Here is a 20,765-nt window from a genome sequence, read left to right as displayed (position 1 = left end):
GGAGAGGTAGACCTAATCACTGTACTAATAAGCAAAAGGCCAGCCTTTCCTCTCTGAAACAACCACCACGCCAAGATGAGGCAGGAACTGGCTACAAGATAAATAAGGGCTCAACTCCTCTCCGCATGCCTTTGCTTCTAATTTCTGATCTAAAAATAACAGTTCTGGGGGCTGGGATTGTGGTTCAGTGGTACAGCGCTTACCTAGCATGTGTGAGGCACTGGGTTTGATCCTCAGCACCACATATACATAAATAAATAAAATAAAGGTTCATCGACAACTAAAAATATACATAAAAAAATAACAGTTTTGAAGTAGCAATTCAGGTTTTAACTTAAAAAAAAAAAAAACACCTCTCCCTTTAAATCTCAACCAATAACTCCTTATGTCTGTAATATTTTAGGGATTCTTATACACAGCTCCCTTTGTTTTCTAGTTCTCTATGATATATCTATTATCACAGATTTTCTACTCCTCACTTCCATCAGCTCAAATGTTTTTAACCCCAATATGCTCTAAAACCCGAGAAAAATAATTTGGAATCACCTGAAAAGGGAAACAGGGTAAGAAGTGAAAATAGAAAAGGCTAGGGTGGGGTGTTGGTGGCAGGGCTGGTGTCTAATGTTATCACACACAGGTATGAAATTGGTCGAAACTATAAAATTAGTATACTACTGATATTAGAAAATTGAAGACTATGCAATTGAATTAAGAATTTTTAAATTTAAAGTTGTTTATAATGCTACTATAGTAATCTTTTTTAAAGTTGTCAGTTTCTAGAAATGAGTGACAAAATATTCAGGGATGAAATGATATTGACATCTAGAATTTGCTTTAAAATATAGAAGGAAATAAGAGTAATGATATAGATGAAACAAGATTAGGTATGGCTTGAGAAGATGGATAATAAGTACATGAAACTACATTATACTATTATGTATTTAAGGATTTCTATAATAAAATGTTGGATTTTTCCTATAGATTTTTTCATCTATACCATTAAACCACAGAACAATCAAACATCTTTGACCATGAGACACTGTCTTAAGTAGTTCATTTTTCTATCATACTAAGGAACTCCCCAAGTATTTACAAACCAAATAGTAAAATACTTTTTATTTTAGCTATCTACATGTGTGCATGCACACAGACACTCTCTCTCTCTCAAAATGGAACAGGTTCTTACAGTTAAGAGGATTCAAAGGAAGCTAGAACATAGAAGGAGTATTAATGATGGTGCATTAATTTAATAATAGTTACTTCTGTTGGTATGTATTGAAACAAATGAAGCAGCAAGGGAAAATAAGACAAGGAAAAAGGAAATGAGCCTTCCAATTCTCTACTGTTAATCTTAGGAATGGTAACCAGAATGGAGTTGATGAAAAGGTCCACACAATAAGTTAAGATCTTCTGCTTCTTTGATAAAAGGATGTTGCTTAAACTGATGTGTATTAAATGTCAATAAATTACAATCTTATGACAAGATGAAAGAATGCTACCCTTCTACCTAATCTAAGCTATTGGTATACCACATGGAAGTTAGAAATTTGTCCAAGGTCACTCAAGAAGTGATAACTAAGTGTAAGATTCATGCTGTTCCCAACTATGCCTCTCGCTGACTCAGTATGTATTTTTCAAATGGCTATTATGCCTTGACTAGCAATACTTGATTTCTCTCATAAGCTTCCAACCCAAACTTCAAACTACCCAGAGGATACCATCCCTGCTGGTCTTGCACCATACTCTATGATATACTTCTCTCTGAACACATCCTGACTCTCTTACTTTTGTGACAAACATCACATGTGCTGTTCCTTCCCTGCCTGGACCACCCCCTATGTACTGGGACACATACAGTTGTCCCTCAGTATCCACAGCTGTTCAAGTACCTTATATAAAATGGTACCATATTTGCATATAACCTACACACAACGTTCCCATATACTTTAGGTCATCTCTAGATTATTTATAATACTTAATACAATGTAAATGCTATGCAAATACCCATTCTACTGTATAGTTGAGAGAATAACTATGAGGAAAAAGTCTATTCATATTCAGTACAAATATAATTTTTTTTCCTGAATATTTTCAGTCTGCAGTTGATTGAATCCACAGACAATGAGGGCCAACTGTACTTTTAAGATTCAGCTCAGCATAGGAGGAATAGATAAATTCTAGATAGGGAAGAGGGGTGGGAGAGAAAGGGATGGGGCAGGGGATTAGCAAGGATGGTAGAATGTGATGGATATCATTATCCAAAGTACATGTATGAAGACACAAATTGGGTGTCAACATACTTTATATACAAACAGAGGTATGAAAAATTGTGGTATATATATATATATATATATATATGTAATAAGAACTGTAATGCAAAAAAAAAACAAAGTACATGTATAAAGACATGAATTAGCATGAACATACTTTATATACAAAGATATGAAAAACTGTGCTCTGTATGTGTAATAAGAATTGTAATGCATCCCGCTGTCATGTATTTAAAAAATAAAATCAATTAAATTAAAAAAAAAAAGATTCAGCTCTGTCCTTCAAAGCTTTATTGATCCTACTTCTCATCACATCCCAGACATGCCTGTATGAGAGCCCTGATTTTAAAGTGTCTGTCTTCTTGCCTAAGCTGTAAGATGCTTGAAAACAGAGACCATGTTTCTAATATCTGATCCCACTGTCTCACGTGATACACACCAAATATAGGGGCTCCTCAAACATACACTAATGTCCTGACGATTCCAGTTTTCATACTGGGGATTGAACTCAGGGGCACTCAACCACTGAGCTACATCCCCAACCCTTTTTTGTATTTTATTTAGAGACAGGGTCTCACTGAGTTTTTTTAGCACCTTGCTATTGCTGAGGCTGGCTTTGAATTCACAATCCTCCTGCCTCAGCCTCCTGAGCTGCTAGGATTATAGGTGCGTACCACCGGGCAACAGTGACTTTGAAGATAATAAAAGATGTGATAACTGGTATCAGCCTTGCTGCCCACAACGTTACAAAGTGAAATGTCATGCTCCTCAAGATGTAGATGAATCAAATTCATGATGCTGCTTTAGAATGTCATTATTCCGAAGTTTGCAAATTTGATTCCCAGTAGGATGGAGGAGTACCTGGGGGCCTAAATCAACTTGTAACTGTTCTATCTCCATTTGTCTCTTCCTTTTAGCTCTTAAAAACCTAGAGACTCGTCTGTTTCCTATTTCCCTACACAGATGTACCAACCCAGCCTATCCTGGCTACTTGGACTGCTGCCCAGTGCGGAATATGTGAGAGTCTTGTACCCTAAGGAAGGCAGGAGTGGGTTAAGAGCTACGAAAACTCAGGAGGGAGGAAAAGAGAAACAAGTTGCTAAATACAAGTACCCGGTAAAGGAATAGTTTATAAACCCTGGGTCAAGATCCCTAAGATTAGAGGTTATGAAATATTTAATAGCATGGAATCAACATTCATTTAAATAAATTATAAAACAAAAAGGATTGTTTCACATGGAATCAAGTTTAAGTCTTATTTTGTGAAATTTTGATTTGGTCACATAACACACACACACACACACACACACACGCCTGCAACAACTATTGACTGAGGACCTACCATGTACTAGAGATAGAACACTGCAAAAGACAGGCCAAGAAAAGAAAAGCTCTCTGTCTTTTGGTAGTAGCTGCCATTTCAGTAATGAGAGAGTCTACATGTGCAAACATAAACATGTTTTGCATACTGATATAAGAAAGTCTACTTTACACTGGGTCAAAAACATTGCCTAGGATGTTGCTATTTAGTATATGGTCTATGGACTGGTATTAGTCCACAAACTTACTGGCCTGTTAAAAGATAAGTACAGAAACTGGGAATAAGCTTTTTTTTTTTTTTTTTTTTTAACTTCACTGTGATGCCCAGCTGTGATAATTTTGCTGGCAACTCAATTTTATTTTGTATTAAATTTTACAAAAGAAATCAATCCACAATCAAGTAGAACTAAGAAAAAACACTTCTTCACCAAACATAGTGTGAGCAAGCAGCCCTGCTCTGGAGAATGCACTGACCAAATATCTTGGGCACAGACGTACACAGTGCTTTGATTGGAAACTGCATCTGTGGACATGGAGAAGGGGCAGCATAGTAACCAAGAAGACCCCAACAACTGGGGAGCAAAGTTCAGCTCGGCTCTCTTCCCACAAAGACACAATAATGAAAATAATTAAATGGCAAGTCAGAAACTAGCACTAGTGACAATTATGCACTGCTAAGATCAGAAGGTGACACAGAAACCATTTCTGGTTGCATGAAATTAACATCAATTGGAGTCATGTACTTGAACTACTAATACTTTGCACCCCAGCAGCCAAAAATAGTACTGATTTCAATCTACTTTGTCTTTTAAAAAAAATTTTTTTTAGTTGTAGATGGACACAATTAACATATTAGTTAATAGTACCTTTAATAACTTTATTTATGGACATATTAGTTAATAGTACCTTTAATATCTTTATTTATTTGTTTGTTTGTTTTTATTTGGTGCTGAGGATCGAACACAGAGCCTACATATGCTAGGTAAGTGCTCTACCATTAAGCTACAAACAGCCCCCCACTTTGTCTTAATTACAGCAATAAAAGCTATATCTTTTATATAAAGTTTTGTAGTTTGTATTCGTGAACTATGGTCAAGAACTCACAATATTTTAAAAACAGAAAGAATCTTACCAGCATACCAAATTGATTGGGGGAAATGGCAAAAACTGGGTTAGGAAGGGTTTGTGGAGAATGACCTTTTAAAAATAATTTTAAAAACTAAATTGTTTGTCCTGTAGGTAATATCTGTTGGTTTCTATTTCAGATGGTTGTTAGTTACACTCTTGCTCTTGGCCTTATGTTAAGTAGAATGCTGACATTCCTTGTTCTTTTATTTTTACAGCCTACATGATTCTGGCCAGAAACATCAGTCCAGATTGGTGTTTTCAGCTGTTGTAGGGGGGAAAAACTGACTTGAAACTATATTGTTAAAAGTACAATATGTTTTTAACTTGTTATTTACTATTAACATATTAGTAGGCATATGCAAATTTTGTACAATTAATGGGAAATGGGCCAAGCAATAATGGGTAATATAATGTTTTCAAGTTATATTACCATTTCAGTTGTGAGTGAAAAGCATAAGTTGCTACAGTTGGGAGTGGGCTTAAAGCAGGAATAATGAGAATCAGTAAAACAAGGACAAAAATGATTCCCGAACTCCAGGGTTGACAAACTATGGCCAGTTTTTGGTCAGATTCCACTGGAACACAGTCACACTTGTTTATTCACACACACATCTTTAGCAGCTACCACACTGTGGCACCAGTAAGCAACTGTAATCTCTACGCCTAAAACACTGGTCACCCAGGCTAGGCAGAGAAAGATCCCACTCCTTCCCTAACTATCCTTTGGCCTCCTGAAAGCATGCAGACCCCTCTCTCATTAAATCACTGAATGAACAGGATTTATTATCTATTATACAGCATCACTATTCTAAGTAATGAGAGTATAGCCATGAAGGGAGAAAAAGAAAAGAAACAGAGAGGAAAATTAGAAAAAGTCAAAGAAAAGTTGTGGCTCTGATGAAGCCTATTTATCAATGGCAAGAAACCATAAACAATAGTTTTAATATGTAGGTCACAGAGAGTGATCAAAGCTTGGAGGAAAATAATAAAACAAGGAAGGGAGATTGAAATATCATTGGTATATTATGTATCAGGCACTGTGTAAGCACTTTCCAGATACCAATTCATTGAATACTCATAATACCCTACTGACACAATATTTATTTCCACCTTATAGCTAATAAGACTGAGATGCAGAGAGGAGACCTCATACCACTAGAAAGTGGATCTGAAGCCTCAGTTTGGCTAACTATATACATTGTGCTGGCTCTCTGTAAAGAAAAAGATTGGCTGAGTTAAAACTTTTAATACAAAAATCAGGGAAGGCCTCAATGATCAAGTGACACTGATGAAAGTCCTAAAGGAAGAGGGAGAAAGCCTCCTATCTGGGAAAAGCTTCTAGGTAGAAATAGCAGTAATTGAAAAGACCCTGAGCAGGAAAAGCTTGATGTATTTGATATCTGAGGTCAGCAGACTGGAAGGTCAATAGTCCAAGGATTTGCAAAGAATGCAGACCCACAGGCACAGAGGACACAGAACAGGAAGCAGGGGAAGTGGTAAGGTTGTGGGATGTTAGGAACTCACAGCCATGGCAATGATTTAATTTAGTCACACAGATAAAAGCCATGGGAGGGTATTAAGCTGAGGAATGCCATGACACAAATTCTGTTTAAAATAGAGTATCACTCCTAAGAACACACTGTGAGGGCAGTAAAGATAGAAGCATGGAGAACCATTATCAAACTATTGCAATAATTGAAATGAGAGGTGTCTCAGATCAGGATGATGACAGCACAGATGATAAATGATTAGATCCTGCCTGTGTATACGTGTGAATATACTAGGAGGGAGATGAGTATATATGAACTGAATATAAAATGCATTTTCCTACACATAGTAATATATGTGATTTATACATAATATATATTAATAATTTACAAAGAAATGCACAGATCTTAACTGTACTATTCAATGAATTCTGACAAATGTATTCAACTATGTAATACATCACCTGACAAGGTATCAACATTTCTCACATGGTGTATACTTTGCTGGAAAAGCTAACAAAAATTGATATAGGATTTAAGAGAAAGGACAGACTCAAGAATAGTGGCCTATGCTATTCCAGAGGATGGAATGGGCCATTTTACTGAGGCAACTGATCATACTCAATTCTGAGCATAATAAGCAAGGAAGCAAAAGGAATAATAAAAGCACCATCCAGGGTGAGTTACCACCCCATCATACTTCATCCTAAAACCTGAAGAAAATATTTGGATCTTGTAGATGAAAACTAATGGCACTGTACCCATTTTCAAGCACTCCCATTTAACACAGGTTACTCAACCTATATGTATGGATGGATGAATTTTGTACTCTGGGGACCAAATACAGGGCATTGTGCATTCTAGGCAAGTGCACTACCCCTGAGACGCAAACCCAGCACCTCAGGGTTCATATTTTTGCTGTTTATGACATCTACAGTGAATGTCTTTGAATTATATTCATCTCAGGATGCTTCAATTTCTGCCTTCTGCCAAGTATACTAAATCAAAGGTTTATTTTTCCTCATGAAACTCCTTATTGTGTCTTGATTTAACTGAACCAACCACAGCTAGAGAAAATTTGGGTTGGCTCCACCTTCAAATGCCTGGTATCTAATCTTGACTGGACACTTGATGTTTCTTAAAAATACTTTGATTCATCATCAGATCCCTCCCAGACACATTTCTCATAATAGCTATCTCTAAAAATTCCCATGAAACCCTCCCCTAACATATCCCTATTCTTGTCCATTCAGAAGCTCAGCAGATTTCTCCATATCTCATCATCCTGAGAATATCATAGCCTATCCTGAGGAAGTCTCCACTGTCTAAAGTTCCTATGTAAACATACTTGCCTCTTTTATTCTTCTTGTTTGTATGTTTTGTTTTGGGTGTAGGAGCAAATGGTTTACCTCTGGGCTACACTCTCAGCCCTTGTTCTTTTATTCTTGATCAGAACCTAGACTTTTGAACAAGTACTCCCTTGATCTCATACCTTCAATCTCTTCCATTTCTCTATTCCATTCTGCTCAACCAATAAACATGATCCAAATATTCTGAACCTAAAAACACTTTCCTTTCACCCTTTCTAATCTACAGATCTAACTCTGACTCTTGGCAATCACACTCTTGAAGCAAATAATTCCTACATTGTGCTTCACCCTCTCATGCTCAATAGCCCACACTAATTCAGCTGCCATTCAAGCATCACCTAAAAAATGCCATCAATGATCAGCATCACTCAAAGAGATCACATGACTTCAAAATGGCAGAGAAGGGAATCAAATAAAAACAAAAAACCTAGAAACAACCTAAATGTTCATCAGTGGGATATGCAATATGTACGTTTGAAAGAGAGCTCTGAAAATTTGGGGAAGGAGGTACAGAAATAACTAGATTTAAAAAAATTACTATCCTACTCTATATATTCTGCTTCAAAATCATAAAGTTAAGGTTAGACAAAGGAAAAAGGGGGAAGGAAGACAAGGAGGGAAAGGAGGAAAAAAAAGAACAACAACTTATAAATGTAAGCATCCAAGTGATTCAAAGAAAACTTATTATTATTGATCTCTTTTTACAGAAGAATTAGCTCAGGTATGGACAAATTAAATATCCTCTACAAATTGTTTCTTTTGTGCAAACTCTGCCTATTGATACCTTTTATTCTGGGAGACACATCTTTGGCCACTGCTATGGGGAAAGGGCCTAGGTCTCAGCTGAAGTCACTAGGATATCTGGGGAAGACTCTAGCAGGAACTGGAATGTGGATGGTCCCCAACTCTGGCCTGGGGACATCATTTTTTTTCCCATCTTTTATCCCCATTTTGTGGGAATGATACAATTTGGAGTTAAACTGGTCCTCCAGTTCTACCCACCCCTCTGCTGAGTATGGACATGTACTTTACATGCATGATTATGGTCTTTTTGATGTTTATCTTTGCCTCCCTACTCATTAGGCCAAAGTCAGAGTACCATTTTCTACTTCTCAGATCTTTCTGCAAACATGCAATCATAGGAATCTTTTAAATAACTTGCCAAATTCGCTGGATTTGGGAAATAGAGTTAGAGTTGAATAACAGGATATGTAAAATGTGCCGATGCCTTAAAAATCTCGAGTGGAAAGAAGTGGTAAGCTGCTGGAGCTGAGGACCACAAGCCCCAGACCTTACAAGGATCTGCCTGCAGGAGCAACAGTGTTGCGTGGCTGGTTCTCCTATTAAAGATTCATTCATTGGGTTTATGAACCAAACCAAGATAGGTTTCTCAGACTGACAAACAGAAAACAGTCACTCCATTAACTAACATGTGCTAGCAGATGCCACCTTTTCCTCCTTTTCATCAGCACTTGGATGTTTTCTTCTGTTTAAGTTAAATGAATAAATAGCAACTGTCATGTGGAGTTGTTGAAAATAAACCTTCAAAACACTTAATTTCAAAAAGCTAAACAAGTCTTAGGCAAGGGAGTCTTGCTACCATGATGGGAATGGAAATTGTGAATAGCTGCTTGGTATAAATCTTTGCTAAAACCATGTTACCAAAGGATAGGAAGAAATATTAGACCTAAAGTAGCCACATAGGATGCTATATACCTGAGATATAGGTCCAAGGAACAGTGTATGGGGAGGGTGAGTTCATTATCAGCCCAAAAGAATAAAATAGGAGTTAGTTCAATTGTCTTCTATTTCAAGAAGATTGGCAGCCAAAGGGAAGTGGGACTACACCCAAGAGCAGTTCATAAGTCCTGGAAAACAAGCTCACAGGGCTAATGTCCAGGACCAAAAAATTATGCTGGGTCTGATGTTCCAAGTCTATAGGTAGAAATTTTGAAAACATCCTTATATCTAGGCTCTGCTACATTTCTTTTAGAAAGAGTATTTTAGAAAATTCAGAAACTGGATTTTGAAAGGAATCCCCTGAGCTTTTTTCTTTCAAAGAGGCCAGATGCCAGAAAAATTAGTTCACCAGGTGGAAGCTGGAAGGTGAGGCTCCTCTCTTAGCTACCCAGTTCTGTGGGAATCCCTGTTCTCCTCCAGGATTTCCTGCAGTAGAAAGTCAAGACATGGCGGTCAGGCCGAGTGTAACTTACGGAGGGTTTTGGTCCTTGATACTAGAATTACCCAAATCTAGCCAAGCATCTCAAGTTACCTGATTTCCTCTGGACAGAGGGGTCTCAGGCCTTCCTCTCTGCTCAGGTACACCCAATAACTTAAGGCTCTGTAAATAAAGAGACATGTCAGAGGCAGAACTTGTGGAGAAAAAACTGTTTTAAATTGAGACCAGGTGAAATGGTTGATGCCCTTCCTGCATTTTAGTTTTGTTAAAAATGTAGCTCACTTCCTTGCAAATGGCTAGCAAATGGCAGAAAAGCCTGTTTTAACCAAGCAATTCATTCCTTATAAGGTGACAGAGAAACCTACTCTCATCCAGTAAATTTCTTTTGATCAGTAAGGGGTCAGGTGACTCAAGTTCCACATGTGAACTCTCCCATGGATGCCTTTCCTTAAGAGAAGGAAGAAAGCAGAGGGGGATCCCTAAGCTAACCAGAGTTCCCTATGCGTGGAGAAAGCCTAATTTACAAAGTATTCAGTCTGGGTGAGGGTGGGAAGGAAGAGAGCTGAATTAACTGTGTAATGAAGCAACAGAGAACTGATCTTGCATTTCAGAAAAATGCATATATATTCTGTTAAATGAAAATGTTTTTTTAAGAGAGAGAGAGAGAGACAGAGAGACAGAGAGAGAGAGAGAGAAAGAGAGAGAATTTTAATTTTTTTTTTTTTTTTTTTTTTTTTTTTTTTTCAGTTTTCGACAGACACAACATCTTTGTTTGTATGTGGTGCTGAGGATCAAACCCGGGTCGCACACATGCCAGGCGAGCACTCTACTGCTTGAGCCACATCCCCAGCCCAAATGAAAATGTTTTAATATTCTATTTTGTCTTAGTAATAAAGGTTACTAGAGTCTTTCACACCAAATGGAAAGGATACTTGATCCTTGGTCTCCTTCCACACTGTTAGACGTTTGTAGACAATGATAACCAAGGGGAGGAGCATTATCTATGATTATCTCTAAATTCAATTTCCTGCAGGGATGGGTGGTTTTATTAACAGAAGCTGTTAATTTGGCATATACCTGAGGGGAGACAAAACTCACTTATTTAGTAGAGAAGAAAAGCTTTCATTCTACCTGGCCTCTGGCTACAAAAGCCTAAGGTATTTAGTAGTCACACTAACACCCGACACACTTGGGAACAGGGAGTGGCAAGTTTAAAAGTACAGATGGGATCTGGGCACAATGATGATCCCTATAATCTCCACAACTCAGGAGCCTGAGGCAGGAGGATCACAAGCTCAAGGGCAGCCTCAGCAATTTAGCAAGGTCCTAAGCAATTTAGGAGGACAGTCTCAAAATAAAAAATAAAAAAGGGCTGGGAATGTGACTTAGTGGTAAAGTACCCCTGAATCCAATCCCTGCACACACACTCCCACAAAAAAAAGTAATAGTATAGATGGGGCATTTGAGCATGACAGAAGCCAAGGTGCAGAGAGAGAGGCTTGGCAGATGCCTAAATCTTCCAAAATCTGGGAAGGTTCCAGAGAAGAAAAGGAAAATATCCTTCAACATCTCTGACAGAGTCATTGCCAGAAAAGGCAGCTGTAAGCTCTTGGGACAGTCAGTCCAAAACACTGAAGAGTATAAATGTCAAAACTGCTCTGCTAAACAAAGCACATGCAAAAAATGAGGCAAGAATGGTGGAACTCAAATAAGGTGTCAAGTAAAAATGCACTACAGAGCAACATGCTCTGTTTTAAACCCTCAGAACTTGGAATGTCAGACACAGACTTGGGATGAAAAGGAGTAGTCTTGTATTTGTTTTCATTCTAACACTTTTGGACTCAATAATTCATAGAATAAATGAGAAAGAACAAGAACACAGATGACTGCAGAGCCAATACTCCGTTGGGTCTGGCAAAAGGTTAAAATTTAACTCATTTACAGGTTTCTTTTTCTGATTCATAGAAGATTCCAAAATAAGTATAGCTAGATTTCTGACGCTAATCTGTGTTGAGGCTTGTCTATAGACAGAGGTATGGTTTCAACTGTTCCTCCAAAATTTGTATATTGAAGTGCTGAATCCCAGTCCCCCAGAGAGTGACCTTTTTTGAACAGTATTTAAAGAGATCATTTAGGTTAAATGAAACCACTGTAGTGGTTTCTAGTCCAAAATGACTAGAATCTTTATAAAAGAGGGAAATCTGGACAAGAAACAAAGATGTACAGCAGAAGTTTGGGCCATCCACCAGCCAAGGAGGGACTCATGGAACAAATCCTTCCCTCATTCCTCTCAGAGGGACCCAACCTTGCCAATGCCTACAGTATAGAGACCTTTGCAGGGAGCAGTTAGCCTGAAAAGCCCTGATCCATATAGGCAATAATCTGCTGGCCACAATGTATTCTCTTCAGTGACAACATTAAGCCAACTGCTTCTTAGCCCCAGTAATAAATAAGATATACCAATTCAATTTGATACAGCACATTCAGCAATTTCAGCATCATAACAAACATTTATAAAGTGATTATTTGCTTCCAGATTCCTACTGACAGATCCAGTAATGACCTCCAGTGTATCCATTGGAGTTTGAAATTACAAAAGTACTCTGCATATGTGGTTGTTTTTTATACCTTCTTATGCACCTTCCGCAACTAAAATTTAGGCACATCCATAAATCTGAAAAACAGAGGAAAATAAACTAATACAAAACATTGAATTTGAAAATAAGAATCAAAGCTGTACCCAAATCAAAGACAAAATTAAAATAAGCAAAGTCATAGCAATATTTAATTCAGTTTTTTTTAGAGAGGCTTATGCTAGGATCCCAGCAGAGGACACATAGAAACATATCACATATGTGTCAAAGCAATCTCATGATTGACAACCGATTTTATATCAACAATGAAACTGCTTAATACATTCAATTCAAATTTTTATAGATGATTATGCCTAGCAAGAACTAGTTCTGCTCCTATTTATTCTACTATCAGGTCTTAAATACTTCAAGTCATTTCCACAAGAGCAAACATGTCCAATGAAAGAATGTTGGGCCCCTCAGGCAAGGCAGAAGCCCTCCACATAGAAAACCACAGCAGTCAAGGCTTTAGGTGATCATTTAGGTTAAATGAAAACACTGTTTCAAACTTAGATGCTAGCAGCTGGAGAGGTTCTAGATTGTAACTCTCAACTGGTATTCAACTATGAAGCACAGCCACTGAACAAGCAGCATGTATTGCACTATGCTGGCTTAAGAGAGGCTCATGTGCGTGTGATCTGATCCTTTTCACACAAAAAACAATTTCTACAGCTTCATGATGAAAGCCTTTTATATTTATTATCATTACAAAATGACTGGGTTACCTGGGATTTCCTAAGTTACCTATTATTCTTCCACTGCTAAATAGGAAGAAAAGACCTATTTAAATTTGGAGGCAAACCAATTAACATGCCCAGTGAAGGTAACCATCGTGGCGGTGCACATTATGTCCTGCACAAGGTACTCACCCTGGGTAAGTGGATGCTGAAACCCAGCCCATTCCAACACAGGGGCTGCATTTGCCTGGAAAGGGGTACCTTTTCTAATTTACTAAGCTCCCTATGGACGAGCAGTGGCATGTTCTCAATACCTATTTTTTTTTGTTGTTGTTGTTGTTTAAAATTTCATTTCCTATATATATGGTTAATTGGGAAAAGGGTAAAATCAATATTATATGACATGTAATATTGGCTTAGCTATCCATAAACTTCTGCAGAGATACATAAGAAATTATATTAGTTGATAAGAGAAAGTCTTTTCACTGTTAACCCATTTGGGACATTTTAATTTTCTTTTAATTTGTTCTAATTAGTTAAACATGACAATGCATTTTGACACATCATACATATATAAATTCTCATTCTTCTGGTTGTATATTATGTAGAATCACACCAGTCATGTGGTCATATATGCACAAAGGGTAATAATGTCTGATTCATTCTACTGTCCTTCCTACCCCTATAACCCCTCCCCTCCCTTCATTCCCCTCTGCCTAGTCTAAAGTACTTCTATATCCTTCCTTAATCCCCTCCCCTTGTTGTGAGTTATCATCTCCACATCAGAGAAAACATTCAGCCATTTGTTTATTGTTTAGCATGGTATTCTCTAGCTCCACCCATTTATCAGCAAATGCCATAATTTCATTCTAAGGCTGAGTAATACTCCACTGTTTATATATACCACATTTTCTTTACCCATTCATCTGTTGAAGGGCACCTAGTTGGTTCCATAGTTTCGCTATTATGAGTGAGTTGCTATAAACATTGATGTGGCTGTGTCACTGTAGTATGCTGATTTTAAGTCCTTTGGGTATAAACTAAGGAGTGGGATAGCTGGGTCAGTGGTTCCATTCCAAGTTCTCTGAGGAATCTTCATAATGCTTTCCATAATGGTTGCACCAATTTGCAGTTCCACTGGCAATGTATGAGTGTACCTTTCCCCTCACATCCTTGCCAACATTTACTGTTGCTTGTACTTTTGATAACTGACATTGTAACTGAAGTGAGATAAAATCTTTAGAATAGTTTTGATTTGCATTTTTCTAATTGCTAGAGATGTTGAACATTCTTTCATATATTTGTTGATCAACTGTAGTTCTTCTGGGAAGTGTCTGTTCAGTTCCTTAGTCCATTTATTGATTGGATTATTTGTTTGGGATGTGTGTGTGTGTTTGTGTGTGTATGCTAAGTTTTTTGAATTCTTTATATCCTGGAGATTAATGCTTTATCTGAGGTGTGTGGGGTAAAGATTTTCTCCCATTCTGGAGGCTCCATCTTCACGTTATTGATTGTTTCCTTTGTTCAAAAGAAACTTTTTAATTTGAATCCATCCCATTTATTGATTCTTGATTTTACTTCTTGTGCTTTAGGGGTCTTGTTAAGGAAGTCAGATTCTAAGCCAACATGGTGAAGATTTGGGTCTACTTTTTCTTCTATTAGGCACAGGGTCTCTATTCTAGTGCCTAAGTCTTTGATCCACTTTGAGTTGAGTTTCATGCAGGGTGAGAGACAGAGGTTTAACTTCACTTTGTTACATATGGATTTCCAGTTTTCCCAGTACCATTTGTTGAAGAGCCTATCTTTCTTCCAGTGAATGTTTTTAACGCCTTTGTCTAGTATGAGATTTATGTGGGTTTGTCTCTGTGTCTTCTATTCTGTACCATTGGTCTAAATGTCTGTTTTGGTGCCAATAACATGCCGTTTTTTGCTACTATGGCTCTGTAGTATATTTAAGTTCTGGTACTGGGATGCCTCCTGCTTCACTCTTCTTGGTGAGGATTGCTTTGGCTATTCTGGATCTCTTATTTTTCCAAGTGAATTGTATGATTGCTCTTTCTAGTTCTATGAAGAATATCATTAGGATTTTAATAGGCACTGCATTAAAACTGTTATAACGCTTTGGGTATTATGGCCATTTTCACAATATTAATTCTGCCTATCAAGGAGCATGCGAGATTTTTCCATCTTCTAAAGTATTCTTTAATTTCTTTCTTTAGTGATCTGTAGTTTTTATTGTAGAGATCTTTCACCTCTTTTATTAGATTGATTCCCAACTATTTTATTTTTATTGAGGCTATTATGAATGGGGTAGTTTTTCCTAATTTCTCTTTCAGTAGACTCATCACTGAAGCTCAATACCTATTTTTCAGCTTTAACCTTAATAGACATGCCATCTTAGAGTATCACATGCATTGTCTTCTCCAAGGCTACCTTTGGGGAAAATGCCCTTGGGATATAGACCTAGAGCTACCTCAGTGGTCATTTTAAACACCTTTAATTCAGGAAGTGAAGTATTCAGTTGGACTGAAATAAAAGGAACAAAGTTGGGGCCTTTAATCCAACATCTACTCCTGCTGAATTATGGCCCACCCCAGTGGTTTAACTTAACCTAAATTATCTTTCTGAAGACAGTTCAAAAAAGTCATACTGTAACACCAGGCGTGGTAGCACACATCTGTAATCCCAGTAGCTCAGGAGGCTGAGGCATGAGAATTCCAAGTTCAAGGAAGCCTCAACAATTTAGGGAGACCCTGTCTCAAAACAAAACATTAATAAAGAGCTGAGGATGTGGCTCAGTGGTTAAGCACCCCTGGGTTCAATTCCTAGTACCAAAAAAAGAAAAAAAAATCACTCTGGGATATTTTAACATACAAATTTTGGAGGGACACAGTTGAACCATCCCTCCACCTATAGTTAAGCCTCAAAACAGATTAGTCTCAGAAATCTGGCTGTAATTATTTTGGAATATAAATAACAAAAGCTCTAACTGTGGCGGACAGTATTGGCAGGGCCATTTTGTGAACTGTGAATTTGGAAAGGACAGAGGGATTCAGGGAGGGAAAAGAGAGGTAATAGGAACTGAAATTGACCAAATTATGATACATGCAGGTATGAATATGTCACAATGTATCATACTATTTTGTATAATTATAATGTGTCATTTTTTAAAGAAGATTATTCCATAAACAAACAAGAAGGGTATAACTCAAGGATCTTAAGAACAGGGGTGACCTGGTACAGTTTATGTTTCTCAAAAAAAAAAAAAAAAAAAAAATCTCTAAGGCTCCATTGTAGGTGATGTATCAGAGGGAGCCAAAGAAGATGTGGGAAGATTCAGCTGAGAGTTGGTGGGTAGACTAAGTGGGGGCAGGAAGTTGGAGAAGTAGATATTCAAGATATGTCAGGAACTGGAACTGACACTACTTTGAGAATGTCATGTGGGAGTGAAACTATGAGACAGAACTAATGCTGTCTGATATGATACCAGTCTATGGCACCAAAAGGAGGCAGATACTGCTGTCATTTATAGAGAACACTGGAGGAAGAGCAAGTTTGGAGGTACAGGTCTGTAAGAGTCAAGACTTCCAAAAAGCACTGGATAAAATGCCTTCTAGTCTATGTTTGTGCTAAAATATGATATACCAAAATACTTATGTTTTCAAAAATAAAATCTGAGAAATGCAATTATGTTCAGTTTTGTAAGCTCCAGAGTTCTATGGCTCCATGCTGAATAAAAGATAAGTTCTTGAATTACTCTCCACAGCCATGTTCACATCCCAGAGTGGTGGGGTTTTTTGTTTTTGGTTTCTATTTTTTTTGTTAGACCAGTTACTCTTAGAGTAAAGAAATCTCAGAAGAAAGAAAACAGCCCATGTGGTAGTAGTTCAAAGTCACATAATGTATTCACTGCATAATCATTGCCCCCCCTTTTTCAACCCCAAAATTGATTTATACCCTTTTATCTCATAATTATCTTATGGAATAATTCTGTTTATTATGCCACTTAAAAGATAGAGCAGCAATGTATGCAGCAGTAGCACATGGATGCACATTTGTCTTCTCATGCACTGCTAGTCACAAGCCTGGAATTGTTAGCACATTGCACATTGTCGGTATATTTCTGAAAGCTGACTTACATGGTTTGTTCAGAGTACTGCAGGACTAAGCTTAAACATATCTTACATGAGTGACACCACATCTGATAATGAAACCAATGACCACGGCACAGAATCTTCAACACAGAAGATTAAAATTCCTAAGTCCATACTTCCACATTGTAGTAAAGTTTCTCAAGTGTAATATTTTTATTATAATGTACAAATAAATAACAACAAATATGCTAATTTTTTTGAATGGAAAAATGTATGCTAAACTATCTTGAAGAAATGAAAGTGTTGATTTAGACTATTCAATTTTAACATGTATTCATAAGTATTTCATGCACCCTCATTTTCAGTTTAGTAATAAATGATTTTTAAGCAATTCCAGCAGATTAAAAAAAAACTCATAATGGTCACATGCCACTTTTCTGCAAAAATAAATTTTTAGACATGAAATCTGTGAGGATTATGCAGTGAAATACATTAGCAGCCTGATAACCATCCCCTTCCCCAGTTCTTGTTACCACAATGTGTTCTGATCATAACCTACAGACTTTTATTTTAATGAATCAAGACATCAAATTCATTAAGAGCACTGGATCTCAAAATATAGTCTCTAGATAAGCAAAACATGATTTCCTGTCAGAAATGTAAACTCTCAGGCTTCACCCAGACCTACTGAATCTGAAACTCTGAGGATGAGACCCAGAATCTGTGTTGTAACAAGTCTTCCAGGTGATTCAGGTTCAAGCTTCAGAACCACTAACAATGGTCAACTGGATTTTCCTCATATCTGCTTCTACCTATTTACAGTATTTTTTTTCCTGTTAAAATTTCCTTGGTGCTTCAAAATTATATTATTATCTAAGTAAAGCTCCTTCCCCAAATAGTTGCCATCTTCCCTTTTGGATCTCAAACTATCTCCACACAATATTATTTCCACTAATCTAAATCTTACTCATGTCTTTGAGTCAACTATTGGTAGCATTGCTCTCCTGTTCCAAGCTCCCTCAGTTCCTACTGGCTGTACCACTCTTGGCATACTACCTTGTATCCTAAGTTCTGTTAGCACATTCATAACAGGGATCCTGCCTTTTATTTGCATTCATTACAGTTTCTAAAATATATAGAAAATCCAATAGAAGTCTAACTGTTGTTCTAGATTAACATCTCCCAAGGTGAGGTTTGCCAGAAGAATACATTTTGGGTGAGATTCCAGGCCCCATTCCTAGTCAGTTGAATCAGAAATTCCTAGGAATAGGCATAGGAATCTGCATTTTCAGTGCCCATTAAAATCTTGATAATCATGGCTATGGATGAAATTCATACTGATAAAATTCCAAATCTGGACTAACTGCGTTTTGGATGAAGAGAACACTAAGTCAAACTCTAAACTGATGGAACAAAAGGAGAAGGGCTTGCTCTTGTTCTTAACATGGGCCCCAACTCTCAGATGCATTCTGTGGGCTGTAAAGTTTCACAATCTCATCATACTTTGTACACTTTTTAGGATTCAGTCCATGAATATTGCGAAATACTTTTCTTAGCATATGAGTCTCCCTCAGCCCAAATTTATAAAATGGATTTTTTTTCAACCTAATACATTTTATTTTTTTTCCTTGCCAAATATCTATACTTCAAGAACATTTTGAAGCTAACTTTTGGTGTATTTCTCCTGGATTTATTCATTTGTAATTTCAGGTGAAAAAGGAAAATACCAAAATGACTATCAAAGAGCAAACAACATTATTTAAAACAGGTGTAATAATTTCCTTGGTCTAGTTATGAAAGTTAAACTTACTCCCCCTCACAAGCTCTTCCTACGAAGTAAGCACAAGCACCCTACTATTATACCACCCAAAATGTCTACAAATAGATCCATTGTCAAAATAGTTACTACAAAACACATGCTATAATAGAAGAAAGTCAAGAAACAAGTGATTAAAAAAAACTGCAGCAAGATAAATGGTATAAAACAAAAAAGAAAAGGACAAGCTCTTTCTAGAAAATAGCATTAGGTGTTTCTAAAAAAATGAATGCTCATCTTTATCTTGCCTCAAATATAATAAAAGAAAAGAAAAAAAATTTTAATTTAATGGATTAAAATTTCATTAGTCCTTTTCAACTAAGCTGTGTAATGGAGATAACTCATATTTGTACACATAAACTGGCCCCTGAAGTTTTGAAGAGCAATAGCTGGAATGGTTCCAATGTATGTTGTTAAATTTTATTTTTGGAATTTAGCAATTTCCCATTTCTGAGATTCATTTTAAAAAGATGATTTTAATATATGTTCATGGAAGAAATATTTGGCTCATTCTGGCTTGCAGGAATTTTTAAAAACTCAAAACACATATAGTAAAAGTCACCCTTTTTAGGTGTACAGTTCAATAAGCTTTGACAAATTTATAGACTGGTATCAGGGCTTCCCAAACCTTGATAAACTGTATGGCTCAATACAGATGCCCTTGTGGCTACTAAGCACTTGAAATGAGGCCAGTCCAAAACTAGATGTACTATAAGAATATAATACATGCCAAATTTCAAAGACTTTGTTTAAAAAACGCAAGAGACAATTTTATATTTATTTTATAGGAGTTAAATAAAATATAGTAAAATTATTTTTACCTTTTTCATTTTTCTAATGTACCTATTTGAAAAAGTTAAAAGTCAGTGATTTACAATTGGGGCTCGAACTTTTTTTTTTGAAAGTGCTAACATAAATTATTTCTAGCCTCCAAAAAGCTCTTCATACCCCTTGGTAGTTAAAACTACAGCCCTATCCCAGGTCCTACAAATCACAGATCTGATTTCTATCACTAAAAAGTTTGGCTTTGGTGAGGTAATAAAGCATTTGTCCTAATTGTTTTATAATTTCTGATTTTCCACAACCAACTTGTACTATTTTTGTAATTTTTATAGTTAATTTTATAAAACATTACAAAAAGCCCAGTTCATAGTTTTTATCCATCAATAGCATTCATTAATGTGTTCTGAAGCAAGCAGGCCAACACAAATGCATTTCGGCCATGAACCGTTTCCCAAAAGATGTACATAAGTAATTCCTAATTGAATAAAGACCACGATACGCACACTCAAAATAACACCTATTCAAATGCTATGGGAGCTGAGTCAGAGGCGGGGAACCTCTCACGGCTTAATTTTATTTAATCTCAGAGAAGTGTAGAGAAGGCTTTATTTGTACAAACAAGAGGTTGAACAGAAATGCAAAGAACTGAACTGGCAAATCATTTAAAGGTGGGAGGGGAAACAGGGACAGGATGTTCTGTCCAGCAGGCAGATAAATTAGTGGGAACTCTGTAATGTCAGAGATAGGCAAAGACATCAAACTTCCATGTCACTTGACCCCACAGCCTAGGCTGCCTGTGCCTGTTATGCTTTTCGTCAATTCCCTTCAAATGCATGTGAAGTGAATTATTTGTAATAGACAGTCAGCTTTCCGGCTCTTATTCATATTCATTTTTTACTTACTCTTCTGATAATATACAGCATCTTTTTGTTTTTCTGAACAAGAAAAACAATGTAGGCTACTTGATTTTCTCCGAACAGGTTGCTCTCCTGTCTGCTGCTAAATCCT

At 36.9% G+C, this 20,765-nt stretch overlaps 1 protein-coding gene across 25 annotated transcripts in view; it reads right to left on the bottom strand.

Moving 5' to 3' along the window:
* Positions 1 to 20,765, bottom strand: part of Ppfibp1 (PPFIB scaffold protein 1) — a 288,979-nt gene that overhangs the window by 91,467 nt on the left and 176,747 nt on the right. The window contains exon 3 of one of the 25 annotated variants that reach the window (XM_077109308.1): positions 9,848 to 9,916. The exons of 23 other annotated variants lie outside the window; for them this stretch is intronic. The gene's annotated coding sequence lies outside the window, so the exon portion shown is untranslated. Of the gene's footprint in view, positions 1 to 9,664; positions 9,811 to 9,847; positions 9,917 to 20,765 lie in introns of those variants that run through there. One more of the 25 variants, XM_077109310.1, reaches the window with a different exon arrangement.

Source organism: Callospermophilus lateralis, chromosome 4 (genome assembly GCF_048772815.1).
Source record: "Callospermophilus lateralis isolate mCalLat2 chromosome 4, mCalLat2.hap1, whole genome shotgun sequence".
NCBI classification, from domain to species: Eukaryota; Metazoa; Chordata; class Mammalia; order Rodentia; family Sciuridae; genus Callospermophilus; species Callospermophilus lateralis.
Note: the sequence above shows the minus strand (reverse complement) of the source record. Positions and strands in the feature narration are given on the sequence as shown.